General features: G+C 41.1%; 1 protein-coding gene and 1 pseudogene across 5 annotated transcripts in view; one reads left to right on the top strand and one right to left on the bottom strand.

The window, feature by feature from the left end:
* Window positions 1–23,145, top strand: part of FRMD5 (FERM domain containing 5) — a 335,923-nt gene that overhangs the window by 245,563 nt on the left and 67,215 nt on the right. The window lies entirely within an intron of this gene.
* Window positions 6,971–8,277, bottom strand: LOC112311402 (keratin, type I cytoskeletal 18 pseudogene; annotated as a pseudogene).

The raw sequence follows: 23,145 nt of genomic DNA, 5'->3' as shown, positions 1-23,145 counted from the left end.
ACCCAAAACATTAATTTGAAAGAATATATGCACCCCTATGTCCATTGCAGCATTATTTACAATAGCCAAGATATGGAAGCAGCCCAAGTGCCCATCAGTAGACAAGTGGATAAAGAAGATGTGGTACATACATACAATGGAATTTTACTCAGCCATAAAAAAGAATGAAATCTTAGCATTTGCAACAGCATGGATGGACCTGGGGGGTATTATGCTCAGTGAAATAGAGAAAAACAAGCCATGTGATTTCACTTACATGTGGAATCTAATGAATAAAATAAATGAACAAAATTCAAACAGAGTCATAGATACAGAGAACTGACTAATGGTTACCAGAGAGGAGGGGGGTTGGGGGTAAAAAAAAAAAGGTGAAATGGATTAAGTACAAATTGGTAGTTATAAAATAGTAATGGTGATGTAAATAAAGTACAGCATAGGGAGTATAGTCAATAATATTATAATAACTACATACGGTCCCAGGTGGGTACTGAAATATCAGGGGCACCACTTTTTAAAGTAGATGATTGTCTAGTCAGTGTGCTATATACCTCAAACTAATACAAAGTAATATTGAATATAAACTGTAGTTGAAAAAATAAATTTTAAAAAAAATCAGAAGAAAAAAAGAAGTAGGTATTCAGCCTGTAGAAGGGGAGACTTGGAAGACATGGTACAGTACAGCATCAAGTATCTGAAGGACAATCACGCGGAAGCCTGGACAGAGCTTATCTCAGTCCCTTCAGAAGCAGATCTAGGATCAGTGCGTAGAAATTACAGGAAAGCATTTCTTCTCGTTGTGAAGAACATGCCACAATCAAAGCTGTTCAAAGGTTGAGGGGACTATTCGTATGAGGTGGTGAGCTCTCTGTCACTCAAGGGGAGACTGAAAATCCATTCCCTGAGATAAGGACTATGCAGTTGTATAGGTTGGTTAGTGCACAAGGGCACCTGGCTAAGGGAACGATTAAGGGTGAAATCCAGCCAGTAATACAGTAGCTATGTCATGCATCCTGGCATTAGCTACCCAGAGAAAGAGGTCCCTTTTTACAGTTCACCTCAAGGAAACCCAGGTCTAGCAGATACAGAAACATTTATTCATCAGGTGAGAGTTCAGATCGCTAAGTGCTAAATCCTGCCAACTCTTACCATTCGTTAGTCTATGGTTATGGTTATACAGGGGTGAGCAAAAGTAAGTTTACAGTTGTGAGTACATAAAACAGTTTATTCTTGTTTATTTTTATTTATTAGTTATTGTATTATTTTCCATAGAACAACTGTAAATCTACTTTTGTCCATCCCTGTGTTTAATCAAAACTGAAGAAAATAAAGTGAAGAAAAAAATGCCAAACAAACAGATTTCATTTAACCCAAAGAAGCATAATTTAATTACCTTTTTCAAAGCATTGATATACTTGAAGTCCTCCTTAACTTCACCCCTTAGCATGGTATTCGGTGATGTAGGGCTGCTGGAGGGAATGAAAGAGATGGGGCCGAGTTGTCCTCCGTGACTGGTGAACCATCTTAATAACAAGGTGTGAGTTCTCCATCTGAGGCATAGTCGGTGTCTGTCATTTCTTTCTTTGGAAAGGAAGTACCATTAAAATATTTTCCACTAAAATGTCTTATATTTAAATGTGAAAGTTTAAAAGCAGGATATAAAATTGTACATATATCATTTCAACTCTGTTGCATAGATTATTCTTGAACAAAAGACAAAATAGTAGCAGAGATCTACTCTCTGAGGGATGGGATAATGCGTGATGTTTTTAGAGGTGATTTTTATGTATTACTTTTATAAACAGCAAACAAACACTTTAAAATGATCCTTCCTTCACTTTGAAAAATATGCATTTTAAAATATTATGTCTCCACATATGCTATAGAAAGAAAAATGTTCTCTTTTTTAACTTCCCATGACCCCAACTTGTCTATAATACTAAGCAAATATTGGGTCAGTTCAGTAAGTTCTCCCTCCTATGTCTGGGTTGATTGTTGAAGTATACTAGTTAGTACCCTAGTAACACAAAAGAATTTGAATTTCTGAAGGGCCCAAATTTCATCTTCCCACCCTGTCAGCAGCTTACTCACCAATGGGATTTACACCTTCTACATTCTCGTTTTTCTACCACATTACTACAGTATGCTGCTACCAAAGCAAACCCAGTGCAGTTAAAATCTTTGGGTGGGGGGAAGACACCTCATTTACTGAAGAAATGCTCCTGGAAATGAGCTTCAGAAACAGACGGGTAATGCTGCATCCAAGAAGAGTGAGTTTCTCTAGATACCACACATGCTGAAGCAGGAGAAGGCGTAAGCTGAAAACAAACATATGATGCAGTACTTTCTCGACTCCTAAGCTGTGTTCAGTCTCCAGTCCAATGCTGGAGGAGGAACAGTGTAAGACAAAGGATGGACACGTGAAGCAGTTACAAGAGTTGCAGATAGGCCCCAGCACCGGGCCAGCAACCTGCGTGGTCTCTGGGAATAGAGATTTATTTTAAAAAGAGATCTCCACCTAGTTCCAGTTTTAATTTTAGAACTCTCTTTATCTAGTTCATCAGTTACATTACAACATAGTGATTGCAGGAAATTAAGCATGGAATCAATTTCCCCTTTTTCTTGTACCCTCCCTTTTGTGATCTGTATTCTGTCAAGTGCAGTTTGTGCCTCAGCCAGGACGCTTTTGTGCCTTTCCGTGTATGCAGCAACCTGCTTTGACTTCATTTGTGTGTGATCCAGGTACCTCATTAATGGGCATGTTTGCTAAAGGGCATGTTCCAAATGCTAAGATGCTGTCACGACAGAAATTTGCCACAAGTTCCTGCAAGTCCCTACTGAAAAAAAGACCCTCATTATGGGAGAGAGGCAGGAAACCTGACAATCATTAAAGCCAGTTGGCAGATTTTATAATGAAAGGTAGGCTGAGGGAGGAGGTTGCTTCTATTAAAGAGCAGAAGAAATAAAATTGCATAGTTCCGATGAAAGCATATTTATAACCATTACAGTTCTTACCTCAAGAAAATCTTAGGAGAGAGAGAATGTCGTTCATCTTTTCTTAACCAGCAAACCATCCAGTTAACTAGTATAGGCCCTTGCTATTCCCATAGTCACAGGCTTATTAATGGCCCATGTTCTGTCTAAAAAGTCTTATGGATTTGGTTGTAGGCAACATACAGTCCTCTCAGGGCCCAATTACAGTCATTTATTGGCTAAGACATTTAAAATGAGTCCTTTTAAGAGAAGACTTTTTAGTGGTTTTTGAGCATGTATGATAATTCTCAGGAGTCAAAAGATTGCATCATTTATATGTAGAAATTCACTTACTTATATGGAGAGATTCCATGGGGGCGGGGGGTGGAGATGACCATATCTATCTTGTTCATCATTTATATCCTCAGAAACTCCCATAGAACCTGGACATAGTCTAAGTGTTGAGTAAATAATTTTTGAATGAATGATCAAATGAGGAATGAAACTGCATGGCCATAAAATTCTGAATAATTAAAGAATCAAGCAATTTAAACCTCTCTTGGAGGTGTCTTTAACAAACTATTCTTCCTCCTAAATCTGAATTAAGGTCTCTAAATATAATCATTCCTACTTTACCCACAGTCTTGTCTTACCCTGTGAAACATAAAGCAATGTTACTTTAGGCACAAATTCAGAATAAAAAGACAGTTTATAGGATTTTGGTGAAAGCAAAGATTTTTCAGTGTCTTTCAGTTATTAACTTTAAAATTCTTGATAGAATTTTTTTCTTAAGCAGTGTAAGAATAAACGATTGTGAAATGATAGTGTCCTTAGAAAAGAAGCCTTTTTGCAATTTAGGAAAAGCTTGTTAAGCAAATGACCACATTTCTTCTTCAGAGTACAGAGAGAAAACCAATTGCCTCTAGGCAGTAAAATCACTGTGCATATTCCACATACATTCATGCACAGTAGAATAACACAGATAGATACAAGGCATTCTATTAAAACCACATGTAGGAAAGCTCCAAGCACCTCATGTGCAATGAATGGACTGTCATCACTCCAGCTTGGAAAAAGGAAACACACAGAATGGGAGTCAGGAGAACAAAAGAAATGTATTTCATTTTCCATGTACCTGCGGTAGCTTTTTAAAAAGAAATTCCCAGGAAATTCTGAGAAAGGGGGTCAGGTCAGTTGTTTTTGCTCTGCACTTCCTCACATCTTGGTAAGAAAGGAAGTCTTCTGCAAGGGAGCACACATCCTTTTCCTTTCCTCCATTAAAGGTTAAGGTAGAAAAGATTCCATTTGTAAGGAATACAACTAATTTTTAGTTCTTTTAAAAAATATCTTGGCTGCCCTAGCCAGTGCGGGTCAGTTGGTTGGAGCTTTGTTCTGTAACCAAAAGGTTGCAGGTTTGATTCCCCATCAGGGCACATACCTAGATTGCGGGTTCTGTCCCCAATCCAGGCGTGTGGGAGGCAGCCAATGGATGTTTCTGTAGCACATCAATGTTTCCCTCTAAAGCACTGACAAAATGTCCTTGGGTGAGATTAAAAATATATATGTAAAATATATATTTACATTATATACATATAATGTAAATATATATGTATAACATCTTGGCCTTAAAAAGAATCATGAAATGATTTGGAGGATTTGCTTCAAATAATTGGGGGTAGGTGGAGTTCAGATAAGACAAGACCGGTTGCAAGTTTATCATTGATGAAGTTGGGTGATAGGCATATATGGGAGTCATTATGCCATTCTCTCTATTTTGGGGTACTTTTGAAATTTTCCATTACAAATTTCTTTTAAACAATAGACCTTCAAAGTGGGGAAACAACTTTTTTGAGATGAGTACAGCAAGTATCAGATGCATGAAACATGGAACCAGAACCGCACTACATGCAGGTCTCAGCCCACAGATGTACCAGCACTGCAGCCTTATGTTAGTTGCTGTAGGTCCTCAAAACGCAGTGTCAACATCTGAGAAATGGGAATAATGCCACATTTATCCAGCTCATAAAGTGTTATGAGGGTAAATGAATATTTTTGAAAATACTATATAATCTGTAAAGTTATATAAAACTATAACTTAAATAAGCATTAATTGAACTATAAACCTATTCAAAGATATTTGTGCTTTATTTACCCCAAATATGTACTTAATTAAACCAGTTTCAATCAGAACCAACTCCAAATCTTCCGAAATCTGTCGTATCAGAACAAAACTGAAATATCTTCCTCTTCTTTCTACTTCCATTAGATATCAGAGCTGCTCCTATAGTCTACCCCTGTTTGATCTCCCTGCCTCCCTGTCCCTCTGAAACGTTTCTGCAGCGTACTGCCAGGAAAATCTTCCTCGAATACCACCTGGATCACATGACCCCTTGCTCAAAACCATTTGTGGATCCCCACTGCCGATGGGATTAAATCCAGTTCAATTAACCGACACTTCAGAGTCTCCAACATTTGGTGTCTAACCTACCTTATCAGCTACATTTTCAACCACTCATGTTCTCAAACCTTCAGTTCCAAGAAACCTGGGTGTTTTTGTTCCCCATTACTCCTCTTGAAATGCAATACCCTTCTTTCCCCTGTCTGCCCAGGTTTTATCAATCCCTAAGAATCAGCCTTAACCCTTCCTCTTCCAAGAAAGCTTTCTAAATCTTTCTAGACCATGTAATGTCTCCCTTTTCTCAGTTTTTGTTACTTTTGATTTGGCAATTATATATTTCTTTATCATATAACTATTATTGTTAAATTAAATAATTATCCCTGTTGTTACTTTTCTTTCTTACTAGCTTGTCCGGTTAGATTATAAACTCTTAGAAGGCAAGAATTGTGCCTTTTTTTAGTATATTTTATTGATTATGCTATTACAGTTATCCCATTTTTTCTCCCCTTTATCCCTCTCCGCCCTGTACACCGCCCTCCCACCAGCATTCCTCTACCTTGGTTCATGTCCATGGATCATACATATAAGTTCCTTGACTTCTTCACTTCCCATACTATTCTTAACCTCCCCCTGTCTATTTTGTACCTACCAATTATGCTTCTTATTCCTGTACCTTTTCTCCCATTCTCTCCCCGCCCCCTCCCCACTGATCACCCTCCATGTGATCTCCGTGTCTGTCATTCTGTTCCTGTTCTAGTTGTTTGCTTAATTTGCTTTTGTTTTTGTTTTTTGGGTTCAGTTGTTGATAGTTGTGAGTTTGTTGTCATTTTACCGTTCACAGTTTTGATCTTCTTTTTCTTACATAAGTCCCTTTAACATTTCATATAAGGGCTTGGTGATGATGAACTCCTTTAACTTGACCTTATCTGGGAAGCATTTTATCTGCCCTTCTATTATAAATGATAGCTTTGCTGGATAGAGTAATCTTGGATGTAGGTCCTTGCCTTTCATGACTTGGAATACTTCTTTCCAGCCCCTTCTTGCCTGCAAGGTTTTTTTTAAAGTAGTCAGCTGATAGTCTTACGGGAACTCCCTTGTAGGTAACTCCTTTTCTCTTGCTGCTTTTAAGATTCCCTCCTTACCTTTCATCTTGGGGGATGTAATTATGATGCATCTTGGTGTGTTCCTCCTTGGGTCCAACTTTTGGGACTCTCTGAGCTTCCTGGACTTCCTAGAAGTCTATCTCCTTTGCTAGATTGGGGAAGTTCTCCTTCATTATTTTTTCAAATAAGTTTTCAATTTCTTGCTCTTCCTCTTCTCCTCTGACACCCCTATGATTCAGATGTTGGAACATTTAAAGTTGTCCCAGAGGTACCTCATCCTCTCCTCATTTTTTTTGAATTCTTGTTTCTTTGTTGTGTTCTGATTGAATGTTTAATTGTTGCTTCTGTTCCAGATCATTAATTTGAGTCCTGGTTTCCTTCCCTTCACTGTTGGTTCCCTGTATATGTATGTGTGTGTGTGTGCATTTATATATATATAAAACTCTGAATTTTTTATTGGCCTCCTGCCCTGCCAAGGAATGCCCCACTTTTGCTGCCTTTAATGCCTCAAAACTTTGGTGTTGTTGACCTCAGACACCTCTTTGCCATCCACAAATCCTGTGGGTCATGCATGCATGGTCTTTTGGATGGTTTGTAAGGAGTAGCTCTTGTCTAGGGTGTCAACAAGATTGAAGTCCTCCCCTTCTTCTAGTAGGCTGGGGTAGATAGCATTCTCACCCTCCAGCTTGACTTTGATGTTTAGCAGGGCCTCATACTCCTATGCCCCTGTCTGGGCCAGCTCTGACTCCAGGTGCAGCAGGATCCCATTGAGTTGTTCCATCTGCACGGCATAGTGCATGTCCACCTCCCTCAGTCTATTCTCCAAACTGACCTTCAGATTCCTCATCGAGTCCAGGTCAGTCTCCAATGATTGGACCATACGTCTCAGCTCCGTGAGTAGTGTTGTCTCAGCAGAGCCTATCTCAGAAGTCTGAGAGGTGACCACTATGATGCTCTCTTCAGTCTGATGGGACCAGTACTTGTCTAGCTCCTCTTGGTTCTTCCAAGCCAGCTCATCATACTGGGCCTAGATGTCTGCCATAATTTTGCTGAGGTTTTGAGATTTGGGGGCATCCAACCCCATGGTCAACCCAGAATTGTAGACCATTTACATAGTAGACCAGTAAATGGTTTTGTAGACCATTTACTTCCTCCTTGTGGTTCTTCTTCATGAAGAGCAGCTCCTCCTTGAGAGCCTCAATCTCTGTCTCCAGCTGCAGCTGAATGATACTGGTGTCGTCAGTGACCTTTTGCAGCCCATTGATGTCATCTCCATAGACTGGCGCATGGCCAGCTCTGTCTCATACTTGACTCTGAAGTCATCAGCAGCAAGACAGGCATTGTCAATCTGCAGAACGAGGCAGGCATTTTCCACAGAATTTGCAAAGATCTGAGCCCTCGGGTCCTTGTGGTCTTGAAATAATGTGCCCAGTCTCTGACCTGGGGTCCCTTCTTCTCTAAGTGTTCCCGGATTTTGATATGCAGTCTCTGATTATCAGCCTCTAGGCTTCTCACCCTCTCCAAGTAGGAGGCCAGGTGGTCATTCAGGCACTGCATAGTCTCCTTCTTGCTCTGGATGCCCCCAATGCCCACTACACTCCCTGCCATCCCTGCACCCAGGCCCCCGGATTCCCAGCTGCCCCACACCCTGGTGGAGTGGGACACTAAGATCTGGGAGCCCAAGCCCCTGGTGCCTGCATAGATGCTGGCCATGCTGCTGGCTGGCCAGACCCAGTAGCTGGGCGACTGCACAGAGCCCAGGGTCCAATAGCTTGTGAAGAAACTAAAGCATGTGCTGAAGCTCATGTTGTTCAGGGAGGAAGTTGACAAGCCAAGACTCAGGTTGAAGCGCCTCCCTGTATATTTTTCTTTATTTCACTTTGCACAGCCTTCACTTCTGCCTCTATTCGTCTGCATTCAATCATTTCTGTGACCATCCTGATTACCAGCATTTTGAACTGTGCACCTGATAGGTTGGCTATCTCCTCATGGCTTAGTTCTTTTTCTGGAGTTTTGATCTGTCCTTTCATTTGGGCCACATTTTTTTGTCTCAGTGGGCCTGTTATGTTGTAAGGGATGGAGCCTTATGTATTTGCCAGAATGGGGCAACCCACATCACTGAGTTGTGGCATTGTGTGGGGATGGAGTTAGAGAAGAAGTAATGCTACCTCTCAGCTTTCAGTCACTTCCCCCACTACCCACAAGCAAATTGGGCCCTTCTGGTGCCAATTCCTGGGTGGGTATACGTTCTAGGACCCTGTGAGTCTCTCCACTGATTGTGAGGGTGGGAGTTTCTCCCACCTCTGCAACTCCCACAAGTTTTTATAGCCAGAGGTCTTGAGGCTTTAGTTTCCCGCACTGGAACCCTGGGTTGCACAGGCTTTCTTGCTCCCCAGTTATTCCTCCCAGCTTATCCACACATGAATGTGGGACGACCAGGTCCACCAGCAGCTGCCTTGCCAGCTGGGACCATTGCCTTACCATGCATCCTCTCTACCCTCCTTCCCTCCTACCAGTCTGGATGTTGGACTTCCTGGGTTGTCAGACTTCCATAAAGTTTGATTTTCTGGAAATTCTGGTTTTTAATTTTTTTTTAATTTGTTGTCCTCCTTTTGATTGTGTGAGGAAGCAAAGAGTATCTACCTATGACTCCATCTTGGCTGGAAGTCTCAACAATTACGACTTTTATCTCTTTCTTCCTCAAGGCCTAGTGCATTGCACATAGGTGGCACTTTCATTAACATTTGTGGGAAAATATTACCTGGATTGTCATAGAATTTTATAGTCCCTAGTGGCCACACTGAGCATATTAACAGAATCCTCATTCATATTTCTTTGGATCTTAAAAATGACTTTAAATTTTTTTTTTAATTTTACATTCTACCTTAAAGATAGAGTGGCATAATGGGAAAAAAAATTAAGTCTTAAGTGTTACAGAGATCTGACTTCAAATCCAAACTGGACAAATTAGCTATGTGAAATTCTGCAAATTTACTTGACCTCTTTATTCTTTAGCTTCCACAGTCATAAAATGAAAATGCAGCAATGCGTGCTTTGCACAGTTAGGCACAGTAGATGTATTAGTGCCTAGTACATCATCAATAAAAGAAAGGTATGATCTTAGTACACATCATATGGTTTTGACAGGTTGTCAAAGTGAAGGATCAAGGTTCGTCCACACTTGGGGGCTAGGATGCAGTAAATACAGACCTGAGTCAGGAAAAACCTCTGCCCACTTCTCCAAGCCCTACCTCCATGCTCTGGTTTTGCTCTTTGCATCTTTAGCTATAAGGATTATAGGCTAAATATAGCTGGAGTCCCTAATTGTCAACTTAAAAAGTACTAGGTCCCCAAGCCACCCTTTGTCCCTTCCTGTACTAGGTAAGCTCCCTTACCACTAGGCTCCCTCTCAACCCAAACCTTAGCTCATACCCTCTTTCTTTGCTTTCTCTTTATTTCCTAGCAACCCTAATTGTACTTAGTCCTTCTGCAGACTTCTACCTACAGTTGCCATGAGCTATAAACCATCATGTTTTTTTTAATTTAGTGATCCAAGGTTGCCTTTTCTAGAGAAGACCGAAAGCAATGACGTAGACAGACCGCAGTCTTAAAGCACAATGTTGTCAACACTTAAAGACGTAAAACTAGCAGAATGTAGGTCAAAGAGAGAATTACCATCATCTGGACTTGACCTTTAGGTAACAGCTTCCCTCCACTGAGGAAAGGCTTCTGGACATGTGCTTGGTTACACATAAGAATGAAGCAACATCATGTGAAAGAGGCCAAAATCTAATATGCCAAAACTGAAAAACTTTGTCAGGATTCTGTCACTGTGAGCATTTTTTCAGTATTTAATGCTATATTGTTTTCAAGCTTGAAAAAGAAAAAATATTTCAAAAGTATTAGTTATCAAAGAAATAAACAGGGAAAGTGGACTCACAATATTATCATTTATATATGAGAACTTTTGATTGTGAGTCTGACACATTCATGATCAAAAGTGGGGTGACATTTCTGAAATGGACCCTTATGACTAATCTTAAAGTTGATCTGTAATCAACTAATAGTCATCTTATTGAATCTCTGGTTGTAATAGAAGTTGCACTCACAAATGCTTTTAAAACAACAATTTTATATAGGTTACATTTTTTTTCAAACACACTATTAGACTTCAGTTTGTCTACTTTTGCTACTCAGTCTTGAGTCATAACAATGGACTCAAATCTAAATTATTTTTCCCCCTGCTCATTATTGCTGAGCTCTTTTTAATTTATGTTTTCATTATTTGGAATATTCCTTGCCATTCCCTTCTGGCTTGGAGTGTTTCCATTGAGACGTCAGCTGGTAGTCTTATCGGGGCTCCCTTGTATGTTTCTAATTTATCTTTGTATTGATTGCAAAACAGACCAAAGGAGAACTTTGGTTTTCATTATGTGGATCTCATTTTTAAAAATAATCATCTTACTGGAGAAGTTTAGTGAGTGTGAATTTGAGTAACTTGCTCTTTCCCATAGTACTAAGTAATGGGTCCTGCCAACTAGAACCTATTCACAGAGAAAAGAAATATTGCCTAAGTCCACTCACTGTATTTACAAGCCTTTTAACAAGCAAGAATGTCCAGAAAAAAATCTCAGAGGTGCCAGGAATCCCAACACAGAAAAGGTTATTGTCAGTGAAGTCCTCTCAGAATCCTCAAAGCAGCCATGTTTGTGGATCTAAATCACATACTCATAGAATGAAGGAGTATTAGCCCTGGAAGGGATTTTGGTAATCATCTGGTCTAGATAGATAAAGCAGTTGATGTCCCAGCTAAAGTCAGAACTTTTCCATCTGTCTCCCAGTTCATTGTGCTTACTTCACTACTATGTTTGCAAAGTTTTCCACTTCAACTATTAAAATCAATCAGGATTATTTTCACGCACATAATATCAGCTTCACTAACAATAACTTATATTCCAATCAATTTCTTTGGAACTACCAGGACTGTAGTTAGTTTATTTTAAAGCCAAGAAGGGTTTTAAACCTTAAAATATTTTGTTTTTGAAACCTAAAAGGGTCTTTATTTAGTCCATGATGAATATTTGAGTAGTGTTAAATTTATCATTCTGGCAGCACTCACATTGTACTTGTCAGTAATTGTGACTCATCAAAGAATGTTTTGATGTTGAGTCCTTGGCTAACAGATGGCTCTATTTAGAGGAATTGAGGCAGTGAGCTATGAGGTCCAAGGAGAGAGACTTCTTACATAATTAGTCACTAGAGGCTGTTTGAATTGGTAAGAAAGCACAAAAGTCTGTGATGGGAGGGCTGGGGGTGGGGAGAGTTAGCCTTTGTATTGAGATAGCAGAAGGCCTCTTTTCTACCCTGTTCAGGGAGTGGATAGAAGAGTTGACGTCAGTGTTGCTTGTGTGCCAGCTGTCAGTTGGAATGACACAAATGGCCAGCAGAGAGGCCCAAAGTCCAGTACTAGATGTCTTTGTTTCTGTGGGGTCTGTCATCTTAGTGGTAGCTGTGAGTCACAGAGAGCACCATGCGGGAAAGAACAGGCACCTGAGTAATAGAAGTACCAATAAGAACTCGTTAGTAGAATGAAAAGCAACAAACCCTCCTTTTAAAAAAGCATTTACCTCAAATGCAACAGAAACATGCAAAAATATCTCCCCCTTTTTTCTCCTCTTTCCTTTTTATTTCCTTCCTTGGCTATTTTTCTGTACCTTTTTACTCAGGTCCATCAATGACACTCAAAGGTTTGAGCGGCTCTAGGTACAACCTACGTGCCAGCCACTGTGCTAGCCGTGGGTCTCACTCCCTGAGTGGTCAGTCCGATAATCTGGGTCCTCATGTGCAAGTCATTCTTTGGAATGACAGTACTTCTTTACCAAAACGAAACACACGTTGTGTCATAAATGGAACAAAGAGAAACCTGAGAGACAAAATTCAAATTCTCTTAGATATATTCTAGAAATAATCCCAAATAGCTTAACATATGACATATTCTTCCTCTGTAAAATAGGAAAATAATGCGTACCTTGTGGAATTATATGAGAATTAAGTGAAATGAAGTAAGCATAGCATCTCACCCACAGTAAGAACTCAATAAATGATGTGTGTGTTAAGGAGGGAAAGTTAAGTAAGCAATGGTGCTTACATGCTTGCTAGCACAAGGAAACGCAGGAAAATGATTGGGAATCAAGGCAGACAGGTAGTTGAATTAATAATCAATAAGAAGAGGCTGTTTGGCAAGAGTACAACATTCCAGATCAGGGGGTGGTGCTTTCACTGTACATCACTGGAGTGTAACTTCGGTTTGGGGCTGCAAGACTGAAAAGCACAGAGAAAAAACTAAGTCAAAAAACACATGACACTTCTGTGAGGTCGGTAAGGAGGAGTGGAGAGAACCCAGGATTTGGTGTAGAGAACCTGGATTTGAGCCCCTCCTCAGCAATTTCTAGCCACCTAATTAGAAATTACTACAAATACTTTAGAAGGTGACACATAACCTCAGTTTTCATATCTGTAACAAAGATTAATGATAATTTTTAAATTTTTGAGAATTTTTGTGAACCTACACTGGGCAAACTGGAAATTATATGAATCAGTTTTTTTTTTTTTTTAAATATATTTATTGATTATGCTATTACAGTTGTCCCATTTCCCCCCCACTCCACTCCATCCTGCCCACCCCCCTCCCTCCCACATTCCCCCCCCATAGTTCATGTCCATGGGTCATACTTATAAGTTCTTTGGCTTCTACATTTCCTACACTATTTTTACCCTCCCCCTGTCTATTTTCCACCTATCATCTATGCTACTTATTCTCTGTACCTTTACCCCCCTCTCCCCCTCCCACTCCCTTATTGACAACCCTCATGTTCTAATTGTTTGCCTAGTTTGCTCTCGTTTTTGTTTTATGTGTGGTCGTTAATAACTGTGAGTTTGGTGTCATTTTTACTGTTCCTATTTTTGATCTTTTTCTTAGGTAACTCCCTTTAACATTTCATATAATAAGGGCTTGGTGATGATGAGCCTCTTCAACTTGACCTTATCTGAGAAGCACTTTATCCTCCCTTCCATTCTAAATGATAGCTTTGCTGGATATAGTAATCTTGGACGTAGGTCCTTGCGTTTAATCTTGGGTAATGTAATTATGATGTGTCTTGTTGTGTTCCTCCTTGGGTCCAGCTTCTTTGGGACTCTCTGAGCTTCCTGGACTTCCCGGAAGTCTTTTTCCTTTGCCAGATCGGGGAAGTTCTCCATTATTTGTTCAAATAAGTTTTCAATTTTTTGTTCTTCCTCTTCTCCTTCTGGTACCCCTATAATTCGGATGTTGGAACGTTTCAAGGTGTCCTGGAGGTTCCTAAGCCTCTCCTCATTTTTCCAAGTTCTTGTTTCTTCATTCTTTTCTGGTTGAATGTTTGTTTCTTCCTTCTGGTCCATACCATTGATTTGAGTCCCAGTTTCCTTCTCATCACTATTGGTTCCCTGTACATTTTCCTTTGTTTCTGTTAGCATAGGCTTCATTTTTTCATCTGTTTTTCGAATAGATTCAACCAAGTCTGTGAGCATATTGATAACCAGTGCTTTGAACTGTGCATCCGATAGGTTGGCTATCTCTTCGTCGCTTAGTTGTATTTTTTCTGGAGCTTTGAAGTGTTCTGTCATTTGGGCCATTTTTTTTTGTTTGTTTGTCTTGGCGCGTCTGTTACTTTAAGGGGCGGAGCCTTAGGTGTTCACCGGGGCGGGGTAATGCTGGTCGCTGCGCTGTGATGCTGTACGTGGGGGCGGGGCCGAGAGGGAGCAATGGCGCCAGCTTCATTCTCCTCCGGATTTCAGTCTTTCACTCCGCTACCCACAATCAAACTGGGCCCCTCTGGTGCTGGTTCCCGAGTAAGTGGGCCTGTGCACACTCTAGGCCCCTGTGGGTCTCTCCAACAACCTCTCCTGTGAGGCTGGGAGTCTCTCCTGCCGCCCCAAACCCCATGGGCGCTTTCAATCAGAGGTTTGAGGCTTTATTTCCCCGAGCTGGAGCCCTGGGTTGCGCAGCGGTCTGCTTCTCTGCCCGCCGTTCGTCCGGTTTATCTGTGGGCGAATGTGGTGCCGCAATGTGCTATCTGCCACTCTGCCTGCCCCACTCTCCGCCACTCTGAGTCCGGCCCTCTGGGTTTATCTGTGCAAATGTGGGACCGTAGGGTCTGCTAGTGCTCGGACTGCCTGCGCCATTTGTCCCACACTCCGCCAGTCTCAGTCCCGCCACAGCCACGCGAGTCCTCTCCACCCCAGTGCCGTCTCCGCCCCTCCTACCAGTCTGGATGAATGATTATTTTCTGTTTCCTTGGTGTTGGTCCCCCTTGCTGTTCGATTCTCTGTCAGTTCTGGTTGTGCGAGGAGGCGCAGTGTGTCTACCTATGCCGCCATATTGGTTCTCCCACACATTCATATGAATCAGTTTTTTGAGGTGATGATGGAAAAAGATATTTACCCTCCTCAAAAAAAGGCTGACAAATGATGGTAATTTTTCATTTTCACAGATGGTATGGTTAGAAGAAATGAAATAACGTTGCAATCAATGTTGCCAAGAAAAATCCTAAATATAAAATTGTCTAAATGATGACCAACTACTAATGACACTAGTAATTCCCTACTTGCTTGTACCTCTCCTGAAATTCGTAGACTCATAATTTCCAACCTTTTTGGAAGGAGACTCGCGTGCACCCAGCACACACACACTCTCACAGAAAGGACTACATAACATCCTTAACAAATGAAAGTGGTTTAAAATTCATTTTGTTCGATGCTTTGGAGTGTTGCAGAGTTAAGATTCAGAAACACTAATTCAGGCAATTACATTTGGAGGATACTTTTGTTCTCATAAGACCCAGAGCAGGATCACAGACTGATTGACTTTTGAGATTCCGTCATTCAATCTATTTTTTTTTTCAAGTTAAGCAGATGTTTCGAAGTAACTGAGATGTTGAAAATTTTGGAGCAGAAAATATGTCATCTCACATCATGTGTATTTTAATTGGTGTGATTTTATTTATTTATTTTTACATCATTCCACAAAACAGCTGAATTTAAAAGAACTAAATGAGGAAGAAAATTCTGATTTCCCTTCTGATGAGCTGTTTGTATAAGAGTTCATTTAAGTACCTTCAATATTTGAAGGGATTTAAGGGGGAAATGTGTCAGGATTAAAACATTAAAAATAGAAATATAAATTCCAAGATTAAGTCCCTTGAGTTACTTGAAATTTGAAGTAATGTCTCCCAAAGTAATTTCCTTTGTAAGATTTTATAAATTTATGAGAGAAAATACCTTAACCTGCCTAGAGATTATTGTGTTAATTAAGAATAAACAGGATTAGAGAAAACCAAGCATTGCTTTGGAAATGGATCTGCTCTAAGTGTGATGGAGTCATATTCAAATTATTGAGTGAAATAGTGAACATTTCCTGTCCTTTCTTCTTACTCAGGGGCTTGAACAAGTGCAGCTCTAAGTGATTTTCCAGAGTCCTTGTTTGCATGTTACTTAATCCTTATGTCTTTGCCTTTTCTGTGGGACATTCCTGCCCAAATACCTGAACCCCAAATGGGTCCCAAATTATTCATCTGAAATTCTGAAAACACTTTGTTTCCCTCATATAGCCAACACCTCAGGAAAACGGTCATTGAAGCTGCTACCTTATTCTTGGTTGTAGAGTCGAGATAGCCCATTGGAAGACATTGCAACATGTATAAGAATAACTTGCTCCTTTATTGGAAACTAAAATATTTACCCCAGAGATTGATCGCTCATGAAATGTGTTAAGAAGTTGTGTGTTTAACAAAAACAAACCTCACTCAAGTTTTAAGGTTTGCTGACCTACAGAGCCCTTTTTGCAAAGCAGGTGCCTTTCAGCAATTTCTCCATCACACCATACATACCTATTTATGTACAGGCATACAAATACATACATAAATACTTAAATACAAATCAGACTTTCAGGTATTCACTGTAGAAAACTCACAGGATCAACAAGAAATCCCTCATGATAACTGGACCTCCATTGACTTTCTTTTCCTGGTCAAATGTTTAGTATTTTTGGTTTGAGATGATCACTTTATTTTAAGCCTGAGAGAGCAGTTGACTTGCCCTTGGTCTAATGATACTGAGCAGCTGCCAAAGCCTGTTTCACATCCACAGGAGATGTCTCTGGAGAGGGGGCACATAACCATGCATGTCTCTTTCAAGATGTCTCTTTGGGTACCATGTCAAAAAATGACGTGCTGAGAAGGATCTGTGTTTGGCTTTTGATTATGCCACTGTGCACAAAGGAGAGACTGTGTTAAGAAGTTGGGACTTTAAGAAAATTCTTTTTACTTAATTTGCATTTACAGTGCACCTCAAGCTGAGGGCAAATTTTTGGTTTGTTTTATAAGCAAAATATACCAAAGGCAAATAAGTGAACTCACATATACAGTAAAATTCCATCTTTTCTTCTAAGTTCCAGAGTCAAAAGGGACATAATTTGCAGTGCGGGACACAGAAAGGGGAGGTATAGTCCCTTTGGCTAACAATAACTACAGCTTCCATTTCCTGATTATTTACCATGTAAAATGCTTAGCATACTATCTACCACATACAAGATACTCAATAAATATCTGTTAAAAGAATGAGGATTAGGCGCTGCCATGCTAAACAGTTTATATCATTTATCTCATTTAATCTCACATGGAGATATATATATATTTTCATGATAAACATAAAGAAACTAAAACTTAGAGAGGTTACGTAATTTGTCCAGTGTCACACAACTAGTAAGCATGGCAGCCAGGATTCCATACTAAACTGATTCCAAAGCCTGTACTTAATATAACACCCACCTACACACACACGTACACATCTTTGAGTTCATTATCTTTTCAGATTTTCACTTGTTTCAGACTTCTTTCAGTGCCTTTACAGCACTGTCATTGTCAGATTTGCTCTATATTCATTTGATCTCATTTTAAAACATTTCCTGTACTAGACCCTGTTGTACTAGAACACCTACTTTATCAGGGAAATGTTCTTCCCATTATTCATAGGGTATCTTAAATTCTATCATCCCAGAAAGCCTTCTCCGAATATTTGGTATTTTCTCTGGCCTACCAACATGACCAACTCCCTTTTCAATTATTCATTAATTCTGAATTTATTACTCCCCCTCCAAATTCACTAACCTCATTTTCATTTAGTCAAAATTTTAGAACCCACATCATTTTGGCCAACTTTGCTTACACCACACCCGTGAGAGATGAAGTCTCTGCCTCTGCTTAGTTACTTCCACAGAGCTGGCATTCACTCTGGTCAGACTGCCGGGGAAGGTGCTGTGAGGAGTTGCAGCATAGATGTAGGCAGAAAATGACCCCTGTCCGTTTAACAGTACTCATGGAGCACTTACCATGGTCAGGGCATTATGGCCAGGCCTCCGGGTGTTCAAACAATGAGTGGGACACAGTTCCCGCCTCCAACAAACATAATAATCTAATGATTATTCCTCCGGGGGGAATGAACCTACTGTACAAACATCTGTTAAAAAAAAAAAAGACATGAGTTGATATGCATGTTCTGAGCCTTTAAAGGAAAGAAATATAGATAATTGAAAGAAATTAGAAAAGACTTCATAGAGAAAGGTAAATTTCACCTTACACTTTGCAGGGTGGCAGGAACAGTCTCATTAAAGGGCAGGGACCCTCACCCCAGTCATACAAGGCTATTTCATCAAGTCAAGATAAGGTGGATGTGGTAAGGGCCAGGCTCTGTAGAAAGAGATGCTATAGAAATGCTAAGTAAGATGTCGTAGCTGTTGTTCAGATAGGGCAAACCAGGATGAGTCAACTACCCTTCCCTACATGCATTATTACCGTCCCACACATTGTGGGATGGTGTTGGGGTGAGTAAAAAGCATCCCATTTACCTTTGTTGAGTCATCCTTATACCCTTTTCTATTACTTATCTTCCTTTGGTCCCCAAATTCTCACTTTGTGCTCTCAGCCCCTGAATTTGGGATCAAGAAGCACACACAGCTAACTGAATAATGTGGGGTCTGTAAATGGAATCTCGAGTTGTCTCTCACAGCACCTTGGTGAGCCAGGGACCATGCGAAGTGCATGGATGAGTTTGCCCATCTGCTCCGGGCTTCAGCCTCCAGCAGGCCTCCCTATCCTGGGTAATCATGCACACCGAGGTGTCTCTGGCCCAGAAGAATTTCCTGGGTCACAGCCTGTGCAGTGCTGTGCCAGTCCCCAGTGACAGCCCGAGAGCAGGAAGGGATGAGAAATGCACAAACTGAATAGACTTTTTCCTGATGATAATTAATTGAATCTGGGCACTGACAAGGTTTGGCTGAGTAGCTTTCTTTCCATCACATGCAGCTCAGCTCTGCCAAATGTCTACTGTAATGATCATTCCACCCAAGTAGTGCCGAACTTTTTCATAGAATGAGTTTTTGAGTAGAGATCAAGAAACCTGGGAACTGGTTTCACCTGTGCCATAAACTTTTGGCAAGTCACAACATCTGTGGTTACCTTCGCTTCATTTATAAATTTGGAAGAATGCCCATCCTATCAGTCTCTGTGAATTTTGTATGAGACTGTAAAAATCACATAACTGCCAAGAATACCCTTTGAATGGTTAAAAGTGTACTAACTATTATTATTACTAGAGTCTTACCATAAAAACATGTAAGTGCAAAGAATACCACCCATGAAGGTAACAAATGAAAGGTACAACGTGGGAACTTGCTAAGCAGTCTTTCCGTTTACACAAGGAGTATAAATTGTAGTAAGTTATGATGTGATTGTTTTTGTTATGGAGGAGGGGCTGGAGATGAGATGTGAGGGGCAGGTATGTAAAGGGCAAAGAAGAATCTACACAGCGTAGTGAGCAACATGGTCTGTGGCACTGAGTGGTGAAGGTGACCTCATAGAACAAAGTAATTTACAGAGCAGGCATAAGAGTAGGGATTCTCCATTGGTGATTCCGTCTGTACTCTGGCCAAGCCTGTCATTGCTGGTTGTGAAGTAGAAGCAACACGTGCTTCCTAATTCCACCTCCTTGCCTCCACCACCAGGGATTGGGCCTTACTTGAAGGGAAGCCCAGAAAGCAGGAGTGGGGACTTTGTGACACGTGATGCAGTGGTTCTGCCCCTCCTCCACACCTACCTTGGCAGATTCGGTGGAGTTTTGCTTTCCTAGGAACTCTGAGAATTCATTAGCAGATATCAAGACTCTGCCTCTACGTTCTCTTGACTGATTTCCTTCATCGGACAGGCCTGATGGGCAAGTCCCTGGGCTGTGGTCTTAGATTTCATGCTGGCCCTGGGGTCAGCTCTGGGCTTCCACCTCTCCTAGTCTGAAGCAGAACTGCAAGTACAGGAGAAAGTCATTCTTAGGCCCACAGGACATAAGCCTCAGTGGAACTTTTCAAGGCCCAGCCCCTGGCTGCTGGGATTTCTTAGCAAGTAGGGATCAGAGGCCTATTTCCTAATTTAGGTTACTTCCCAAGACGAGATTCAACCACTTTCTTAGCAGCACTTTTTTGTTCTTTATTCGGCTTTCTGCTGACCTACAGTATTCCTCAAGGAAGCAAACCAATATTTTTTGACTCCATTCCCCTCTTCTCCTACTCACTACCCTTCCCTGATGGGCTGTCCCAGGGTTTTAGCAGAGCCACCTTCAGTAGCCTGCGGGTGAAGCTGCACACTGGCCACACGTGCCCCCTTTACCACTTGACTAAAGAGGACCCAGCTTAGTAGCTGCAGGCTCCCTTTCTTTTCACAGAACATTTTCTTGAGAAATTTTAGGCAAGTGCCGTCCTCGTCCCCGAAAGCTATTCTGCATTGGGGAAGCCTTCTTGGTCACCAAGCGTTCCCTCTGCATGACGGCTGCGCTCCCAGACCATCCAAAATGCAGCAGTGCACCGAGACAGTCTGCTGAGGTGTCACTGGCGTTATATAGAGTAATTACGTAAGTACTGCCGCGACCCTGGGGGGAACCTCATTAAAAAGTGTATGAAGAACAATTGCATTGTGGTAGAGAATATCCATTTTCTTCCAGTTGATTATAATCCATATAATAGAGCATCAGTCTGAGCATCAGTGTTGGGGGTGCTCTGGCTTCCTGATAAAATGTATTTGGAATGTATATTTAGTGCAGCATTTGTTCCTGTGGGGCATGCTAAAAAGTCCGTATGGGGCAGCTCCAGGTTTTCCCACCTCATGAGGAAGTTGCTTGCTGTGCTGAGCAGATTGTTGTTTGATCTTACTCCTCCTGGGAGAGACACTTGGCCAGAATGGATGGGACACACTATGGCAGTTTGACCACATGGCAACTCTGAAACACACATACACACAAGCACGTACAAAGTCAGGCTAGATAGACATCCCTCTTCAGCCTTCACTCAGGGTGGGTGAAGATAGAATTTGTCATGGGTTATTTATTGTTCCCTTTATTTTCAAAGAGATAGTGGGCAAGCCCTTTTTTAGTATCAGAATATTTTTGGTTGGTGGCATGTGAATTATCCCTTCAGCCCTACTGAATATCTCTCACTGCAATAAACAAGAGCCATTCTAAGTAGATTGTAGCCTAATTCTCAAAAGCACTGAGGGCAATAGTATCTAACATATTTGTACCACCTTACTGTATCTAAGGTGCTTTTACACACATTATGACATCTGGTTGTAGAAAATTCAATAATCCATGTTTAATTATACAGAGCACAAACTGCTTAATACTTGAAATCTGAAAGCAGCAGGAATTATTTTATTTATAAATATTTTATTATAGCCCTGGCCAGTGTGGCTCAGTTGGTTGGAGCATTGTCCCATAAACTATAAGGTCACAGGTTCAACTCCTGGTCAGGGCACATGCCTAGGTTATGGGTTCAATCCCCGATTGTGGCGTATACAGGAAGCAACCAATTGATGTTTCTCTCTCACATCAGTGTCTCTCACTTTCTCTCTCAATTCCCTCTCTCAATCTAGAATCAATGGATATATCCTTGGGTGAGGATTACAAACATTTATTTTTTATTATAAAAAAACAATACATACTACAGAACATTTAGAAAATGTGAGAAAAGCCCTCTTAACCTCAGCACCTTACTACACTAATATTTTTGGTCTTATTTTCTTCTAGTCTTTTTTTCTTATGTATTCTTATATATATAATCATAATGCTAACATTTTTAAAGTGCTTTTCCACTATAGATTTCCAGACTGCACCACCTAAATTTTATCTGGTCTCATACCGTGCTTAAAGCAAGAAACCAAGATTAGTCAACCTCTTTTCACTTGAAGGGCATTATATGGAAGATTATATATCCCATTGTTCAAAGTCAGTGTCACTTTGCCCCTAATCAAAGTGCCAAAAAGATGGTGAGGAGAATGTTCATTCTGTTAAACACCCAGCTTCCATCTCTGGTTATTAAAACAGCTGAGCAAGGCAGCTGGAAAAAACCATTTGAGAATCTTAAGGCTGCTGCTGCTGGTAAGGATGTCCCAGCTGTGCCGTGTTGTTCAAGATCTCTTCATCATCTCAGCATGCCAGGTCTCAAGCTGAGCTCACTCTTGGGACTCAGATCCATTGAAAGGGAGTGCTAGGCCTCTGCCTGTGTCATTTAGGAGCTGTCAGTGAAACTGAGGTGAAGGGGCTCAGTTGATGCCTCTCTTAATGTGACCCTGCCTACATGTGGGTGTGTGTGTGTGTGTGACCTCCAGGGACCTGTCATCAGCTTTCTTTTTTTTTTCAAATCCTCACCCAAGGATGTGTGTATTGATTTTATGGGAGAGGAAGGGAGAAAGAGGGGGAGAGAGAAAGAAAGAGAGAGAGAGAGACGTTGATCAGTTGCCTCCCGCAAGCACCCCGACCGAGTATCAAACCCACAACATGTTGGTGTGTGGGATGACACACCAACCAACTGAGCCATGTGGCCAGGGCCCTATCGTCACCTTTGACTCTCGTGCAGTTCAAGTGTTGGGGTGCATCTGTGTGAATGTGTGTTTTAAAGAATGATGCCAATTTCCTCCCAAGACTAGGAACTGCTCCCCTTTTCCTTGAGGAGAAGAGTGGGATTAGGGTTTCATTCAAGGAGGCACACGTCCCTCACTGGCCACATTTTCCTTCCCCCTTGTCCCTCCAATCTCATCATTCTGCAGAAAAATGTCAAGCACTCGGGCCTCTAGACCAGAGATCTGAATAGGCTTCTTCAGAGGTTGTACCAACTGCTGGTCTCTTAGCTGGGAGGGCTGACACCCCTGAGCAATGGGCCTGTATTTAAAATGAGAACTTGCAGGATAAGAACCTCCTAGCCTTCCTGCTTACCAAGAGGAAGAAGGAAGCAGTTAGAGAAACTGAGGCATACTTTTGTTGAGCAGCTCATCCATCCTGACCACCAATACAAGTTCCAAAACGCCTGGCTGCCTGACAGGTGCCTCCCACTCCCCAAGCCATAGAGTTTCCATGCAGTGTGCAAATGTGTTATTTTCTTCTTTCATCCTTTTTTTTATTCAAGTAAGCAGAGTTCCCCGAAGTGCACTTACTCTCCAAATGTGTACACAGCAGGACGTGAGAGATCACTTCTGTCTGTAATGGATGCCTTGTGTCCAAGGTACTTTCCTGTGTGTCGTGCTTTTCAATTTAGGACTCCTAATG

This window comes from Desmodus rotundus, chromosome 7, assembly GCF_022682495.2.
Source record: "Desmodus rotundus isolate HL8 chromosome 7, HLdesRot8A.1, whole genome shotgun sequence".
Taxonomy (NCBI): domain Eukaryota; kingdom Metazoa; phylum Chordata; class Mammalia; order Chiroptera; family Phyllostomidae; genus Desmodus; species Desmodus rotundus.
The sequence above is the reverse complement of the archived record's forward strand: the minus strand, read 5'-3'. Positions and strand labels throughout refer to the sequence as shown.